The sequence below is a fragment of the Ahaetulla prasina genome, chromosome 1 (assembly GCF_028640845.1).
Source record: "Ahaetulla prasina isolate Xishuangbanna chromosome 1, ASM2864084v1, whole genome shotgun sequence".
In the NCBI taxonomy this organism is placed as follows: Eukaryota; Metazoa; Chordata; class Lepidosauria; order Squamata; family Colubridae; genus Ahaetulla; species Ahaetulla prasina.
Window position 1 is genome coordinate 313,859,647 of NC_080539.1, and position 19,831 is coordinate 313,879,477.

A 19,831-nucleotide genomic window follows, 5' to 3' on the forward strand; every position below is an offset into this window, starting at 1 on the left:
GGCACAAAATTTTCAGCAACCAATAATGTTGGAAACTTGGGAAAGAATTTGGGTGAGGAATGTTAAATTTACACAAGCGCAAAATATGAGAGAAAATTTTATAAGATGTTTTATAGATGGCATTTAGACCCCAAAAGTTGTCATGTATGTATTCTAATGTACAGGCTAAATGTTGGAGATGCGATTGTGAAGATGTCACTTATTGCCATATATGGTGGACTTGTAAAAAAGTTAAAGCATTTTGGATTAAAGTATGGTGGATCATGCAGAATATTTTGAAAAAGAAGATTAAGTTTACTCCAGTTCTTTTACTAGGAATAATTATGGACTGTACAGTTATAGAGACTAAATTGATTTTGAACTTAATAACAGCATATTAAGAGGTTGTATAATGTATTAGTAGAAATAGACTCAGAGACTGAACTGGTTAAGGATTGTATGATTAAGTGGGCACAAAATTTTCAGCAACCAATAATGTTGGAAACTTGGGAAAGAATTTGGGTGAGGAATGTTAAATTTACACAAGCGCAAAATATGAGAGAAAATTTTATAAGATGTTTTATAGATGGCATTTAGACCCCAAAAGTTGTCATGTATGTATTCTAATGTACAGGCTAAATGTTGGAGATGCGATTGTGAAGATGCCACTTATTACCATATATGGTGGACTTGTAAAAAGTTAAAGCATTTTGGATTAAAGTTACGTATCATTGGTTCCCAAGGAAATAATATTCAAACTAATATCAGGTAAAGGTCTACATTTCTTCAATATAAAATAAAATTACTATTTGCTTAATTATAATTACAAGGTGCTAGAAGTAAATTGGTCCAGCCATCTGCTCAGTACAGGAAATAACACCATGTGTAGTTACACCATCTTTAACCAAAATTATCCAGCAGTCATTGAATTTTTTTTTCCAGTAAAAGCAAACATTACCACTGTCTCAGATGGGTTATTCTACCATCTGATAGTTTTCAATATTAAGGATTTTCTCTTAATTTTTAGTTGACAAGTACTTCAGCATCATAGTGCCACAGTGGTTAGAATTCAGTACTAAAGGCTATTCACTGCTCACTTCAGGAGTTCGATTCTGATTGGTTCAAGGTTGATTCAGTCTTCCATCCTTCCGAGGTCAGTAAAATGAGAACCCAGATTGTTGGGGGAAATATGCTGACTCTATAAATATGCTTAGACTCAGTGTAAAGCACTGAGAAGTGGTATATAAATCTAAGTTCTATTGCTATTGCTATTGCTATTGCTATTATAGAATATCTGGTTTTACTATCAACCTGCCTTCCATTGAGGACCTGTATAGTGCACGAGTCAAAAAGAGGGCTGTGAAAATATTTACAGACACGTCACATCCTGGACAAAAACTATTTCAACTCTTACCCTCAAAACAACGCTATAGAGCACTGCACACCAGAACAACTAGACACAAGAAAAATATATTTTAGAATGGAAAATGTGGATTGATTATATTCAAAATAAGTATCAGATAAAAAATATAAATATATATCAAAAGATGGAGGTAGTTACCTATAAAGAACTTCTTTGTATGGAAAAGGGGGAATTACAATTAAAATCCAGAGAAAAGATGGGAGAAGAAGGGAAAAATTATACACGGTTCCAATATGGACAATTACAAGCTAGATGGAAACTAGATCAAAAAATAGGTGTTAAGCAAACTGAGGATAATTTGTTAAAACAAATGAGAGATCAAGGCCAACAGCATATTAAGAGGTTGTATAATGTATTAGTAGAAATAGACTCAGAGACTGAACTGGTTAAGGATTGTATGATTAAGTGGGCAAAAAATTTTCAGCAACCAATAATGTTGGAAACTTGGGAAAGAATTTGGGTGAGGAATGTTAAATTTACACAAGTGCAAAATATGAGAGAAAATTTTTATAAGATGTTTTATAGATGGCATTTAGACCCCAAAAAGTTGTCATGTATGAATTCTAATGTCCAGGCTAAATGTTGGAGATGCGATTGTGAAGATGCCACTTATTACCATATATGGTGGACTTGTAAAAAAGTTAAAGCATTTTGGATTAAAGTATGGTGGATCATGCAGAATATTTTGAAAAAGAAGATTAAGTTTACTCCAGTTCTTTTACTAGGAATAATTATGGACTGTACAGTTATAGAGACTAAATTGATTTTGAACTTAATAACAGCCAAGACTTTTGATTGCTCAATATTGGAAGAAAGAAGAATTACCTACAATTGAAGAATGGACACTTAAAGTATCAAATCTGGCAGAAATGGCAAAATCTCTGCTTATTTGAAAGACTATACACAAGAAAAATATATTTTAGAATGGAAAATGTGGATTGATTATATTCAGAATAAGTATCAGATAAAAAAATATCGAATAGCATATGAGTAAATTTAGGAAATATTTTGTATTAGATATATTTCTGAAGGAGAGGGGAATTGAGAGTGTGATTAAGTGTGGAGAGACTAGAGATTATAATTTAGGAATTATTTTAGATTATGATTGTTAGTTTTGATACCCTGCATTTTGTTCTGGGAAGTCGGGGGGGGGGTATGGGGGAGGGGAATTGGGGGGTTGAGGCTAGAGATGGAGTGATGGTGAATGTACAGGGATTAATGAAGATGTATAAATATAATTAATGTAGGGTCGGGTCTGCCCAGTTACCATTTTAGAATGGTGGGGAGGGAGAAAAGAGAGAGTAGGAGGCAGGAAAGAGGAGAAGAGGAAGGAAGAGGGGTAGAAGAGGGAGAAGGAGTGTAGGGTGGAGGGAGGAGAGGATGTAGATAAGAGAAGGAGAGGAAGGTTTGGAAAGAAGGCAGAAGAAGGTAGAAGAGGGAAGAGAGTTAAAAAGGGGGGTGGTGACTGGGCAAGCCCGACTAATTGTATATAATTGTACATTGGATGAATTATTTGTTATGATTGTAAAAATAAAACTTTTTTATAAAAAAAAAATAAAAAAAATAAAAAAATCAGATCTTAGGATAAAAAGTTACGTATCATTGGTTCCCAAGGAAATAATATTCAAACTAATATCAGGTAAAGGTCTACATTTCTTCAATATAAAATAAAATTACTATTTGCTTAATTATAATTACAAGGTGCTAGAAGTAATTTGGTCCAGCCATCTGCTCAGTACAGGAAATAACACCATGTGTAGTTACACCATCTTTAACCAAAATTATCCAGCAGTCGTTGAATTTTTTTTTCCAGTAAAAGCAAACATTACCACTGTCTCAGATGGGTTATTCTACCATCTGATAGTTTTCAATATTAAGGATTTTCTCTTAATTTTTAGTTGACAAGTACTTCAGCATCATAGTGCCACAGTGGTTAGAATTCAGTACTAAAGGCTATTCACTGCTCACTTCAGGAGTTCGATTCTGATTGGTTCAAGGTTGATTCAGCCTTCCATCCTTCCGAGGTCCGTAAAATGAGAACCCAGATTGTTGGGGGAAATATGCTGACTCTATAAATATGCTTAGACTCAGTGTAAAGCACTGAGAAGTGGTATATAAATCTAAGTTCTATTGCTATTGCTATTATAGAATAACTGGTTTTACTATCAACCTGCCTTCCATTGAGGACCTGTATAGTGCACGAGTCAAAAAGAGGGCTGTGAAAATATTTACAGACACGTCACATCCTGGACAAAAACTATTTCAACTCTTACCCTCAAAACAACGCTATAGAGCACTGCACACCAGAACAACTAGACACAAGAACAGTTTTTTCCCGAATGCTATCACTCTGCTAAACAAATAATTCCCTCAACACTGTCAAACGATTTACTGAATCTGCACTACTATTAATCTTCTCATCTTTCCTATCACCCATCTCCTCCCACTTATGACTGTATGACTGTAACCTTGTTGCTGGTATCTTTAAGATTTATATTGACTGTTTCCCTATGACTATCATTAAGTGTTGTACCTTATGATTCTTGCCGAATGTATCTTTTCTTTTATGTATTTCGAGAGTGTATGCACCAAGACAAATTTCTTTTGTGTCCAATCACATTTGGCCAGTAAACTATTCTATTCTATTCTATTCTATTCTATTCTATTCTATTCTATTCTATTCTATTCTATTCTATTCTATTCTATTCTATTCTATTCTATTCCAGCCTTCTGCAACAGAGAATATATAACCTCTGGCTCAAGAATAATATGTAGTAGGGATAACTGCAGGATAACAATGATAATCCAATCTTAACATTGGAATTCATGATTTGGAGAGTTGTTTTTTTTTATTTGAATTTATATCCCGCCCTTCTCCGAAGACTCAGGGCGGCTTACATTGTGTTAAGCAATAGTCTCATCCATTTGTATATTATATACAAAGTCAACTTTTATTGCCCCCAATAATCTGGGTCCTCATTTTACCTACCTTATAAAGGATGGAAGGCTGAGTCAACTTTGGGCCTGGTGGGACTTGAACTTGCAGTAATTGCAAGCAGCTGTGTTAATAACAGACTGCATTAGTCTGTTGAGCCACCAGAGGCCAAACTGGTGGCTCAAGTTGAACTGGATTCATGATTAAAATCTTCTGACAGATCCAAAATGTAGTTCTAAAAGCTTGGGCACAGTCTCTAGGGAATCTCCAAAAATAGAAGGAAAAATATATATGGGGAGTCATCATATTATTACATTTATTTATGTTTAAATACATTTGAAGATAACGTTTAAATTAAAATGTAGTTTTTATTCTGGCTGCATCCACTTCTGAGGGTGTAATCTTCAATGTACCATACCAAAATTTACCTGCAATCCTGAGCTTAGAAAAGCCTATACAAATCTCTCCTGCACTGCAGTAAAAATCAGCAGCCCAATTTAGTTCTCCTGAAGTATTATAGATGCACACGTTAACTTTATCATCTCTAATCTAAAATGTGTCATTTGGTTCTATATTCAAATAGTAACTTCAAACATAATTTCACAAAGTGAAAAAAGAAACACTGATCTTCTTGTATGAAAACTTGATTAATCAACAAGCATTTAATAATGTAACCTACTGATTAATATTGTTGGCAAATACTTTAAGTCTACTGTTGAGGATATTGAGTGAAGTGTGAATAGCTGAATATTTTTAAATATTTCATTGTTAGAAAGAAAAGAATTTTACCTGTACGTGTGATGGCTTCATTTTTTATTATTCAGATATCTTAGACCAAACAGTATGATCTTCACCCTCAGTTATCAAGAGTAATGGTTATATTTAATGGTGTTCACTTCAGTGACAGAAAGTGTCTACTACTGGATTGAGAAGGGAAGGAAATAATTGCACTTCTGCCCTGCCACTTCTATGCTCTTGTGGAAGCAGGAGAAATCTCTTCCTGAAGCCTGTAGATTACAGTGTGGCAGGGTGAAAAAGATAACAGAGACATTTACACTACTTTGACTTTTTCCTGACTGAACTACAGTAGACACCGTTGTGTCCTTCCTCCTCTGGCCAGGATATTGCCTTACACAATGTAAGCCGCCCTGAGTCTTCGGAGAAGGGCAGGATATAAATGTAAAAAAAAAAAAGGATCACTGTCCTGCTCCTTCTTCCTTTGCTTTCTTCCCTCCAGATTTGTTTTCACTGCCATCTTGTTCTTTTGTCTTGTGCTGTTTTTGTTTTCTTTATATTCTATGTTTGTTTTTTAAATCTATTTAACAATAGTAAGCAATCAGAGTTGCTGGGAGTCAGTTAGCATATGAATTTTTTTTAAAAATAAATTAAACTAAAGAACCCCTACCAAATTTTGTATTTTCTTACAGTGTGTAGGAACAGTGAATACATCTCAATCGCCTTTCAGATTAATATAAATACATCTTTTCTTTGAGATGCAGAAGTGAATTCCTAATATGGAAGGTACCTAAAAATGTAATCTTGGAAGTAATTTCAGAATATTTTCTAAAATTTAATCTTGGAAAGAACTTTGTTGAGGCTGGCAGAAGCCCAATATAGACTGAAGCATATTCCCAAACTTAGAGCAGAAAAGTCACCTCAAACAGTGTCTTCTGGAACTTTCTCCCAGGAACCCTAGAATGTCAACCTGTATGAGCAATCTCATGATGTTGACTCAGAAGCAATCCCTGTTAAAAGTACTAGGATTTAGCCTCAAAATGGGAGTCTAAAGGTACAATTCTATTCATGTTGCACTTACTGAGCTCAATGGAAGTTTCTCTTAGGGAAATCTGTATCGGATTACAACCTGAATTGATTCAAATATATAGCCATTATGTGGTAATATCCAGAGACCTGCAGGGAGAATTGATGATAGCAAGAATGCCTGTGAATGCTTGGATTGCCTTCTGGGTCATCTTAAATTCTGCAAGGCCAGACCTGTAATCTTGATGGGACACACCTCTGTATTAGTGTTCAGAATAACCACATGCTTCCTTCAACCCCTATAGATTTCTTTTTGCCCTGCTAAAATATAATAGCATTTTAAGAACACATCAGGTAAGAAAAATAGTAATAAATAGTAATATGCCAGGTAAGAATCAGTATTGTTCATTTTGCGAGTACAATGTAGCAAGCAGGGCACTGATAAAGTTTTTATAGTTGCTCATTTTAAAGGATCATTTTAATTTCAAATGTATAATCATGTTTCATGCTTTTAGATACAGCTGAAAGCTTCTACTCCCCTGGTGTATTACTATTTAGGTTTCTGAAGTGAATGCAAAGCTGGGTTGTTCTAGCAGCCTGACCAATGCCACAGTGATTTTTCAGTAGGGAAGAAATACAGTTAACAGAGCTATAATGGTCTTTAAAAGGTTTCTCACAGTGAAATTGTAGTCACATAATTTGCAGGAAACTTCTCAGCATATATCTAATGGCAACCCCTTGAAGTAATTAACTGATACAGCATACAACTTTTACAATATTTTCCCCTATATATCTGTTTCCTTCTGTCTTCTTTGCAATTTTTATGCACAGAAATAATGAAATTTCTGTTTGTTCAATAATAATATATTGCTAAAATGGCACCATGATTTGAAAGATAGCTCAATCAGAGAATTTTCACACTTCTTCACTCAAGACCGTTGAAAAGATTTGATGGGTGTTCAAGCCATAAAGACACATGCAACAAAGTTCAATGTGAATTTATGGGTAACCAATATAGTGATGGCTGTAGCTGTAGATATTTCCTTTTCATATTCCACAGTGCTCATATCCTGGGAAGCTGCAGGTGAATTTATGACTGTAATATGCAAGAGAAAGTAAGCAGTTGTCCATCATGAAAACTGACTAATTATTTGCAACAGAGCAAAACTATTTTCCAAAGCACCAAGAGGCAAGACAAGAAACAATGACTGGAAACTAACCAAGGAGAGAAGCAACCTAAAACTAAGGAGAAATTTCCTAACAGTAAGAACAATTAACCAATGGAATAGCTTGCCTTCAGAAGTTGTGCGTGTTCCATCACTGAAGGCTTCCAAAAAGAGACTGGACAAACATTTGTCTGAAATGATATACGAGTCTTCTGCTCAAGTAGGGAATTGTTGTGGTCAGTCAGCAGCCTATGGAACTGGCAATGGAGTCATACAGCGATGAGGCTGAGGTGAGGCCAGGGCCATCGGGAAGTGAGGTGCGGACTCCAGAGCCTCCAGAGACTGATAGTAGTGAGGCAGAGGAACAGGAGGAGCCTGTTCCTAATACATGCATGAGAAGAGCTGCCAGAAGGCAAGAGCAGCTCAAGCAGAGAGGACAACTTGGGAGTAGGGCCAAGAGATGATTGGCCCTTCCCATAATGCTTAAAACAGACCAGCACCAACGTTTCAGCTTTGCCAGAAAACAACGTTGTAGCTATGTCTTCCGCTTCGTCTTCTGCTTTGTATACATCCTGATTTTGTGGCTTCGGGATGTTTGCCAGGAAGGGCCTTTGGCCGTTTGCCTAATTGGACTAAGGTTTGTGAGATAACTGAGGAATTTGTGTTGGGAGGCATTTGTTTTACTTTGAGTTGAATGATGCTGGGAATGAAGTAATTCCCAGCTGTTCGAATAAAGTTTGTTTTTCCATGGACTAAGTTTATTACTACCTACTTGGGCCTGGGTCACAACAGAAATTGGGCCTCTAAGGACCTTTTCAACTCTATTATTCTATGTTCTGTGTTCAAAGTAGGTAAGACTGAAGCAACGTCTGCAGAGTATGGAATCTGTACTGAAGAAAATATCTGTAATCTTTCTCTTGCTTTAGTCAAATCAGGGGTGCTATTCAGCAGGTTATGAAAGATTCTGGAAAACAGGTAGCGGAAATTTTGAGTAGTTCGGAGAAACGGCAAATACCACCTCTGGCTAGCCCCAGAGTGGGTGGGAATGGAGATTTTGCAATATCCTTCTCCCAGGAGTGGGGAGGGAATGGGGATTTTTGCAGGTATCCTTCCCCTGGAGTGGGGTGGGAATGGAAGTTTTGCAGTATCCTTCCCCTGCCACGCCCACCAAGCCACACCCATCAAACCACACCACGCCCACAGAACCAGTAGTAAAAAAGTTGAATTCCACCACTAAGTCAAATATAAAGTCTCTCCTGGATAAAGGTGAAAAAAAAACCAGTCATATATTTCTGTGACAATAATTGCCCAAGATACAGATGGCAGCAATGAAGAATTTGCTGGCATCCATTGTTTTCAGTGAGGAACATAGAAGTCAGGATAATTTGGGGAAGTGCTGTATTACATCAGCATATGTTTATTGAAGTTGCATTAAAATAGTAGCATATTTGGGGAAATTGCATGAAAAGTGACATAAGTTTAGGTGTTTATACCAAAAAACACAGTATTGAGAATATCTATATAAACAGAAAAGTATTTAACATTGCAAAAATTAACTAGAATCTATACAATACCATTGGAGGATTTCAATCGAAGGGTTGGCAGTTCAATGGTTTGAATCCCTAGTGCCGCATAACGGGGTGAGCTCCTGTTACTTGTCCTAGCTTCTGCCAACCTAGCAGTTCGAAAACACATAAAAAATGCAAGTAGAAAAATAGGTACCACTTTTGGTGGGAAGGGCATTCTGTGCACCTTTGGCATTTAGTCATGCCAGCCACATGACCATGGAGACATCTTCAGACAGCACTGGCTGTTTGGCTTTGAAACATAGATGACCACTAACCCTAGAGTCAGGAACGACTAGCATATATGTGCAAGGGGAACCTTTACCTTTTAAGAGTCATTAACCTTCAGTCTTATGGACCTAGCTGGTTTGTTATGAAGATAAAAGTCTATTTCCTTGATCAGTTTTTCTAAACTTCTGAAGTTTAAAACTTTAAAATTTGCATATGTCTGTATATTTGTATGTGAAGGGAAGAAAGAAAGACTATTTCTTTAAAAAAGAGAAAATATTGAAATTAAACATATTTAAATACTCTACATTTAATATGTCAGCTATCTATCATAAGTGACGTATGAATTGTTGGCGTATTTCCTCAATCTCCTATAAGATTTATTAATGAAAATCTTAGAACTGGCATTGATATTCTGCCTATATCAATATTAAGATTTAATCTTAGTTTCAGTGAGTAGTGAAAATCAACTTTCACAATGTTAAAAGGAAATATAATGAGCTATTTAATGCCTTTTCTCTAAAAAGCTCATCTTCTCTGTGCATTTTCATCCAAACAACTTATAATTATGATTCCTCCCATGCCAATAGTTTTAGTATGCTGCCTGAAAAAAGGATATACCAACATTTTTTCATTCACAGAGAGGATGCTTGTTTGGCTAATGGATTGCAAACCTAGAACTGCCCTTTACAATATTTTCATGTAGCGTGGAATAGTGGGATTACCTCCCCGCCCCCCCAAAAGATAATTATTTAAGCAACATCAAACTATACAAAAATATTTGCTAGAATTTCAGAGCCAATTTGGATGAAATAATCAAGATAGTAGAAGACAGTGGGGTGGGAGAACTCAAATCAGAAGGATTATTGCAGCATATATATGTAAATATTCTTTACATTCTTCAGCATATCTCAAAAGCTACCAACTGTCTGAACTGGAGATAAATTTTAAAGTCACTATTTATTTATTATTTATTTATTTATTCGAATTTTTATACCGCCCTATCTCCCGAAGGACTCAGGGCGGTGTACAGCCAAATAAAAAACATAAGAATAATACAAGTAAAAACAACAATTAAAAAACTTATTAATTAGGCCGAAATTAAAATATCACTAAAATAGTATAAAACCCCATTAAAACTAAATTTAAAACTAAAAGCCCTAGGCTAGCCCTGCGCAAATAAATAGATTTGTCTTAAGCTCGCGGTGGAAGGTTCGGAGGTCGGGAAGTTGGCGCAGCCCTGGGGGAAGCTCGTTCCAGAGGGTGGGAGCCCCCACAGAGAAAGCCCTTCCTCTGGGTGTCGCCAGTCGGCACTGCCTGGCGGACGGCACCCTAAGGAGTCCCTCTCTGTGAGAGCGTACGGGTCGGTGGGAGGCAATCGGTTGCAATAGGCGGTCCCGTAAATAACCCGACCCTATGCCATGGAGCACTTTAAAGATGGTAACCAAAACCTTGAAGCGCACCTGAAAGGCCACAGGTAGCCAGTGCAGTCTGCGCAGGATTGGTGTAACATGGGAGCCACGAGGGGCTCCCTCTATCACCTGCGCAGCTGCATTCTGAACCAACTGCAGCCTCCAGATGCCCTTCAAGGGGAGCCCCATGTAGAGAGCGTTGCAGTAATCCAAGCGAGATGTCACGAGTGCATGAGTGACTGTGCATAAGGCATCCCGGTCTAGGAAGGGGCGCAACTGGCGGACCAGCCGAACCTGGTAAAAAGCTCTCCTGGAGACGGCCGTCAAATGATCTTCAAAAGACAGCCATCCATCCAGGAGAACGCCCAAGTTGCGCACCCTTTCCATTGGGGCCAATAACTTGCCCCCAACAGTCAGCTGTGGGTGCAGCTGACTATACCGGGGTGCCAGCATCCACAGCCACTCCGTCTTGGAGGGATTGAGCTTGAGTCTGTTTCTCCCCATCTAGACCCGTACGGCTTCCAGACACCGGGACAGCACTTCGATAGCTTTGTTGGGGTGGCCCGGGGTGGAAAAGTACAGCTGAGTGTCATCCGCGTACAGATGGTACCTCACCCCAAAGCCACTGATGATCTCACCCAGCGGCTTCATATAGATGTTGAACAGGAGGGGCGAGAGAATTGACCCCTGTGGCATCCCACAAGTGAGGCGCCTCGGGGCCGACCTCTGCCCCCCTGCCAACACCGTCTGCGACCGATCGGAGAGATAGGAGGAGAACCACCAATAAACGGTGCCTCCCACTCCCAATCCCAATCCCTCCAATCGGTGCAGCAGGATACCATGGTCGATGGTATCAAAAGCCGCTGAGAGGTCTAATAGGACCAGGGCAGAGGAATTACCCCTATCCCTGGCCCTTCAGAGATCTAAAATGATTACCTCCTCTCCTTTGTCCCTTGGAATACAAAAAAGCTGAGTGTTTTGATTAATTCTTTGTTTCCTTTCCCAAGCTCAGTGCACTTGTCCTAAATACTGATTTTCAATGGAAAGCCTCCAGATCCCATGTAATTTTAAAGTCATGGTAAGGTCACAAGTCTCACTTTTTCTGCTCTGATAAAGCACGTCTATTTTCAAAATAAGTTTCCTCCTCTTTCTGTGGATGCCATTTGTTTGAGCACTGAGGTGTTTACAAAACAATAACAGTTTCTATTCTGTAAAAAAACAAAACAAAACATAAAAAGACACTATCACATTATTTTTACAGCTGTCAGGGAGTGTTGGCTTGCACTTTGGTTTGGTTTTCCCATGTTCTCACAGATCTAAAGATAAACCAGAGGGATTCATTTAATATTTGAGAAACTGATGAAGCACAGCTAATAAGCAATTAATTGAAATGACTTTGTGTATTACACTGTTCTTGAAGATATTAGAATATTTGTATGTGATTATCTTAACCCAACATCATTCATGTTAACATGCTTTCAAATGATATTTATTCATTTATTAAAACATTTACCACTGTTACACACATCAAGGATTTATACAACTTAAACTTTTCAAACTGGCTCAGCATTCATTTGGAGTCAGTTATGGATCACAGACCTAATATAAATATAATATACAAAGTAAGGCCAATTCAAGGGGATGCGGTGGTTCAGGGGCTAAGCTTCTGAGCTTGTCAATTGAAAGGTTGGCAGTTCAGCGATTCGAATCCCTAGTGCTGCTGTGTAACAGGTTGAGCTCCCCTTACTTGTCCCAGCTTCTGCCAACCTAGCAGTTCAAAAGCACATAAAAATGCAAGTAGAAAAAATAGGGACCACCTTTGGTGGGAAAGTAACAGCGTTCTGTGCGCCTTTGGTGTTGATTCATGCCGGCCACATGACCATGGAGATGTCTTCGGATGTTGTGACCCAGGTTCCTGGACTCGGACTCCTGGAGGAGGATGATTCAGAGAGTGAGGAGGAGGAGCTGGCAAGGCCTGCTTCCCCTGGGCCCTCTCCCTCCCTGGCACCAACCCAGGAGGAGGAGGAGGGGCTGGCAAGGCCTGATTCCCCCAGGCGTTCTTCTGATTTGGCAACACCCCAAGAACAATCTTGGCTCGATGCGAGACTGTGCAGACATGACCGGTGCGCGCAGCAGAGGAGGCTTTGGGACCAGCTCAGGGAATGATGAGTCACAGAGTGACATCCACAGGGTCTATAAAGCAGGAGGCGGAGCTTCCTGGCTTTTTGTGTTGGACAAAGCAGTTGCGCCCCTTCCTTGATCGGGATGCCTTATGCACAGTCACTCATGCTCTTGTTACCTCTCACTTGGATTATTGCAATGCTCTCTACATGGGGCTCCCCTTGAAGTGCACTCGGAGGCTTCAGTTAGTCTAGAATGCAGCTGCGCGGGTGATTGAGGGAGCCCCACATGGCTTCCATGTAACACCACTCCTGCGCAGACTGCACTGGCTGCCTGTGGTCTTTCGGGTGCATTTTAAGGTTCTGGTTACTATCTTTAAAGTGCTCCATGGCTTGGGGCCTGGGTACTTACGGGACCACCTACTGTTACCCTATGCCTCCCACCGACCCATACGCTCACACAGAGAGGGACTTCTCAGGGTGCCGTCCGCCAAACAATGCCGGCTGGCGGCCCCCAGGGGAAGATCCTTCTCTGTGGGGGCTCCTACCCTCTGGAACAAACTTCCCCCTGGCTTGCGTCAAATACCTGATCTTCGGACCTTTTGCCGTGAGTTGAAAACGTATTTATTTACTCGCGCGGAGCTGGCCTAAGTTTTTTGTTAAATTTTAAAACTTCTAAATTTCTAGATGAATTTTAATGGGTTTTTAGATTTTAAATGTTTTTATAATTTCGGCCAACTGTATAATAAGTTTTTTAATTTTGTTCTTAATTGTATATTGTTTGTGTTTTATTTGGCTGTGAACCGCCCTGAGTCCTTCGGGAGAAGGGCGGTATAGAAATCTAATAAATAATAATAATAATAATAATAATAATAATAATAATAATAATAATAATAATAATAATAATAATAATAATAATAATAATAATAATAATAATAATAATAATAATTATTAATAATAATAATAATAATTATTATTATTATTATTATTATTATTAATTATTATTATTATTATTATGTGTGTGTGTGTGTGTGTGTGTGTGTGTGTGTGTGTGTGTGTGTGTGTGTGTGTGTGTGTGTGTGTGGCAAACTGTTTCCTGATGTAAGAATCTGTTTGTGACTGACTCGTGCTTTATCTATAATTTTCTGGTTATCTCCAGGGATTTTGACAGGCGCGTGGGGAGACGTGGCCAGAACATCTCTGTGCCAGAAGGAATCCAGCCAAGTGTAAATAAACTTTAAGGAGGCCTTTGACTGACTTTTTGTTGGAAGTGTTGGGAAGGGGAAACAGAACATCGGACAATGCTGGCTCTTTGGCTTAGAAATGGAGATGAGCACCACCCCTTAGAGTCAGAAACAACTAGCACGTATGTGCAAGGGAAACCTTTACCTTTACCTTTAAGGCGTTTACTTTTAAGGCCAAATTCAAATCACATGAAAGCATTTGAATGTGATAGTAACTGTAATGTTACAATCACATTTCTTATATTCTTATATAAATAATTTATATAAATACACACCCACCTCTGCCCTCTGGAAAGCTTTTCAACTTTCTCAAATTTAATTCCTCAAGTGTCATAGGTTTTGTACACATTCTGTAAGCCTCTTCTTGATTCGTGCAGTATACAGGTCCTCAATGGAAGGCAGGTTGGTAGCAATTATTTTTTCTGCAGTTCTAATTATCCTCTGAAGTCTGTGTCTTTCTTGTTGGGTTGTAGAACTGAACCAGACAGTTACAGAGGTGCAAATGACAGACTCAATAATTCCCCTGTAGAACTGAATCAGCAGCTCCTTGGGCAGTTTGAGCTTATTGAGTTGGCGCATATAAGACTCTGTTAGTGTTTTGGGGGGCTGAGCGGCTATGTTTAATTGTACTTCACATTTTTCTTGAAATCCATGCTGACAGCTTTTTGATCAAGGCACCAACCTTTATCTTCATACAAAATTTGAATACTTCCACAATATAAGAAGTGACATAATTATCAATGCCTGTCCTTTCCATACTTTGTATTACCTACCTCGTGTATGCCTTTCCTTTCCATACTTTGTATTACCTACCTTGTGTTTCATATCAGATTCTTATGACTTCTTTGCAAGGTGGCAGGCATTTAGATGTTGTGTTATTGGATATTCAGTCTTATAAAAGAGCAGAACATAAGCTTACATATGTTATTGTAAAGATGAATAATATTTGTCATATTTAAAATATTATGTAAATAGGAGGAGGAGGAGGGAGGAGGAGGAGGAGGAGGAGGAGGAGAAGAAGAATCTGGTGGCCAGAATTCTCACCAATACAATGGAATCATACTTGTACTAAGTGCACTTTTAGAATGCTATTAAGAATGTTCCTTCCCTCTAAAGCAAGCACTATATTTTGTCACACATATTTCAGCCCCCACTGGTTTTCCTTTCAGACAGTCAGGAGAAAATGCCTCATTATAAACTTTTTTTAAAAAGTTACATTGCTATTTTCATGGCAACAAAATGTTTGCACATATTATCTCCAACTCACCTGGGAAATACTAAACCAAATAATTTCATATGCTAGAATTTGGAAATGAATATAAAGAAGCCAGAGGTAGTAAAACAGGAGAGAAAGAGGGGTATAGGAGAAATACAACAAATAGTAAATTTATTAGACATGAAAGACAAATAAATGTTTGTGGTTGCATATTTAATTGCATTGATGCATTATTCTTAAGACTTGAAATATTTTCATTTAATGGCTTGGCTCAGCTCATTCTATGGAAGCTCAGTTGGATAATATTGAAATTTCCTTTAATGAGGACAAGTTTTATCATGTAATTTATTTTTAAAGCAAATTACCAATTGCTTTCAAAGTTTTCACTGTGCAGTAGAAATCATCTTCTAATATTTCTGGTCTAATATTAAAGCAACACACACACACATAGACACACAGACACACAGATAGAAAAACACACACACACACACACACACACACACACACACACACACGATTATCTGTAAATGAATCCCCCACAATAATTTTTCCAGAATGGATTTTTCAGATTTTTCAGATTTGTAGAGAGTTGAGATCAATATGGGCTGCACATGGGCCTCAAATCTTTTTATGTGGCCCTTCAAATCCACATGGTTTCTGGACACTGAAATATTGCTCTGTCCATTCATGCTTTAGATATTCTCTGTATATTTTCAGTTAAATGATTACATTGAAAAAAGTACTTGTAGTGGGTGAGTCTGGATCTACTCAATTGTCTCTTAAATTTAACACTAATACAGGATATGTAAATGTTTAAATTAGGATATTCCAGTGTATATTGCTATATCATTTCTCCATCCACTCTTTTCTAAAATAACAGAATTGCATTAAAGTATTAATTTCAACGTCATTCTGAAATCTACAGTAGGTGGCTTCAAACTGATCTTGTACATTAGGGTTTTGTTGTTGTTGGTGGTGGTGGTGTGTGTGTGTGTGTGTGTGTGTGTGTGTGTGTGTGTGTTAACCTACAGAGTTTAAAAGTCTCCTTTCTCTGTGAAAGTTGTATTTGTGCAGCAAATGCTACTTCTTTGTGTGAAAGATGAACTGCAGGCACACACCAGATGTTTATTACTTTTAGCTCTTGAACAAATTTGCCTCAAGTAGCCCTGATTGTTTTGTTCCCAGGAAGCAAAATAAACAGTGAAATCTCTAGCTGATATCCACTGAACTTCAGTGAAACAGTTGCCTAACTAGAAGATTGAAGTGGACACTAAGAACTGTCTGAAGAGAGGGGGGAAAAAAAGACCTGATTTTTGCGGGGAGGGGAAAACACTAAACCACATGACTTGCATGAGGCAGCAGAATGAAATCTCAGGGAAATGTGTCAGTGGTTTCTTTCTCCAGCCATCCTTTAAGTTTTAATTCAAGCGATGGAAAGGCATGTATAGGTTGGGTACCAAATTAGAATGCCATTTGGGACATGTGGTTCTGTGTCAGTCTTGTGAGGTAAACTACACAAGAAGCACGCCCAGAAGAAGAAGTACTAGCTCTAAGTTTATTGTTAAGATATTGTTGTTATGACTATACTTTGGAAACCAGCTTAGGCCATGCCTGGCTAAATGATTGTGGAATTATATTCCTATAAGGTAAAATATGAAAATCAATCTAGAGTAGATTCCTATATTGTGGAATGTTCTATCATCTCTCTCCACCACCACCACCCGGGATAAGGTTGGCCTTATCATTCCTGACCTTCAAAAAGTCTCTTAATATCTCTTTATGCTAGCAGGCCTAGGGATAGGTGAATTTTTGAGGGGGCTCCTTTATTATTAACATCCCTCCATCTATTATTCTCTTTTCCTGTTTAGCCCTGTTTTTTAATTTATATTTCTTTTTAACAATTATGTAATGGTTTTAAGTAATGATTGTCTTGTTTATTTACTCTTGTAATAAATTGCTGTACACCACCCAGGGTCACTTTCCATCAGATCGGCAGCCATGTAAATTAGATAAATTACAATAATGTTAATTATAATTATAAATTATATAATACATAATTGTATACATTATATACTATATAATTGTATAATAATGATAAATTATAATAATAAAATTAGTCTCTGAATCTCATCAGGCCCACTTTTTTTCCCAATAGCCCAGCTGACTAACTCAGATCAATCAATTCATATATATCTGGATACCAAGAAAAGAAAACAGTTGCAAAATATAAAGACTTCTTTTGTATATTTTTGGAAAGAGAATAGACCAAGTTTTCAAACCATTTTAACCCACTGACAGGAACTCATAATACCACTTCTTTCGATTCCCAGGTGCACAATAATTCCACTGCTTGCCTTTGTTCAATAATATATTTATTGCCTGTGCAACAGTAGATCCATCAGGAGATAAATACGTTTGATACTATTTTAAGAATAAACCTTGCATTTATATGCAAAATGCAAGTAAATCTTATTATAAGAGTAAATCTTGTATTTATATGCAAAATGCAATATGGAACTCATAAGAAATTAAGAATACCTGTATGCATGTAGTAATCATGAATGATAGCCAGTCACTCTACTCAATTTATAGACTAAATTATGTGAACAAATGGGGAAATGCATGACTGTCCTCAAGTACATGCAATACTACCACTTGGGAGAACAATGACTGGATGTCAAACATTCAAACGATTCTTTTCTGTTAGAATCTGTTGATTTTGCTTTTTCTTTTGTCAGGGACTGCCTTCCTTAAAAGGAATGAAACCTAGTCTTCTTTTCTTTTTTCCCCCTGATAGAACCAGTTTACACCTTTCTACAACGGTAAGAATCCGTCTTTCAGCCTGTTTGTAGCATAGTAAAAGAGAGAGAGAGAGAAAGAAGTATAAACATCGAATTCCTGAGCTCGCTGTGAGAGGGAAGGTCATTAACAGGGCACTTGAGCAGACTGGAATTACAGTCAATTGAGAAGCTGAAACATCCTAAATGGGCTAATGCAGCAACTAAGTGCTTCTTAAATTCCCGAATTTTTTTTTTTTAACCCAAGCATTGCATTCATGACTATTGTGAATTTCCATTTCCTTTTGTAAAAACTGTTTTTACTGAGAGCCAACACAGAACTCAAGTTGCTTATGCTGGAATTCCACTTAAAGTGGTAGTGGGAGAGAATTTAAATATTTATTATGACATTAGAATTAATTTTTAACATGAGATATGGGCAGGAAGAGTCAGCTAATTAAAGATTTGCATACCAAAAATAAGAATTACAAACATACAAAAAAATATTGGATTTGAGTCATACATCCACACGCATACAAATTCTATGCAGTTACATATTAAGGCTGGAAGGGACATGTGGCCTAAGAGGTTTCGGTGTATTTGTCATACCAAGTCATGATCAGCAGAGAGAAGTCCTAAGTTTTATACAGTTGGTGGAAGGGGATGAGGTTTATACTGCAAGAAAAACCCCAAAAGATGGGGATGATCTTGAGGTATTTTGCATAGAATTCTATTCATCCCTTTATGCCAGACCAAACTCATATCAATTTAGACTATAATATTTTGTTCCCCAGAAGGGTTATTGAGGGAAGCTGTTGAGAAATGAATCACCTAAGTTTATGGGTTCAGCAACCAAGGCTGCTTCTAGATAAATCATTTAATTGCATTGGCAATGGTTCGTTATAAGTTCACCCAACATCTAATGAGTCATCAGCTCAGGTTTAGCTTTTGTTTAAGTCTATGTTTTCTTTAAAAGTATAATTCATTTAGTCAGAAAGATGGGAAATTGAAATGCAATTATCTCAAGTTATGGATTTTTCATTTCTTCTGTGATTTAGATGGTGCATTAATGACACCTTTTGTGATGCTTTTCATCCAAACTTTGCATCACTTGCTCACTCCTAAACACATCAATTCTTGTCAGCAAGTGTACAGAAGATTCATACAATGAAAAACAAAGCACCCAAATCAGAATTCAAGAATGTCAAATATTATGTTCATTATCTGATAGTACTTTACATTTCCATATGTTCTATCCAAATCAAGATGCTGTTGACTCTTAGAAGGATAGTCCATAATATCATCTTTCATGTCTTCCACTTTCACACTCATCAACATTGTTATTATTCACCTTGCTGCCTATTGTCCTCTTTCCTTCCCAGCTTCAGAGCCCTTTTAGAGAGCTAGATCTTTGCACAACGTATCTAAAGTAGGATAATTTATGGCTGATCACAGGTGTGAAATGCTCCCGGTTCAGACCAGATTGCCCGGTCCTGTTGTGTCTTGCCCGCCCTCAGAGCAGCCGGGGCCTTCTTATCTGCTCCCGAACACGGAGGAATGTATGCCTCCCGGCCCCAGTCCTGGCTCCATGGGCAGGCCTTAATGAGTGCTGAGTCATGGAGCCACACCCCATGGCCTATATAAAGGATCTGCTTTCTGGCAGTCTCTGAGTCAGGCAAAAGTCGAACTTATCTTGCTGAAGTCACTTACTGGTCTCCTGCCTGCTCTGAGGACTTTGCTAGGACTTTGGGCAGAGCTGCAGAGGCAAGCCTGATTCGGATTTCCCTGACCCGGCCGTCAGAGGAGGAGTGGGACACGACAGGTCCAGTAGTGATGGCGGCGGGTGGTTTGGAGAACCGGTAGCAAAAGTCTCTGCCCCTCTCCCATGCCCAGCTGAGCCACGTGATTATCAGAGGTGTTTTTTTTACTTTTAAAAGCATTTTTCTTCAGCCAAAAAAATGCTTTTAAAAGTAAAAAAAAAGTCTCTGATGATCACACGGCTCAG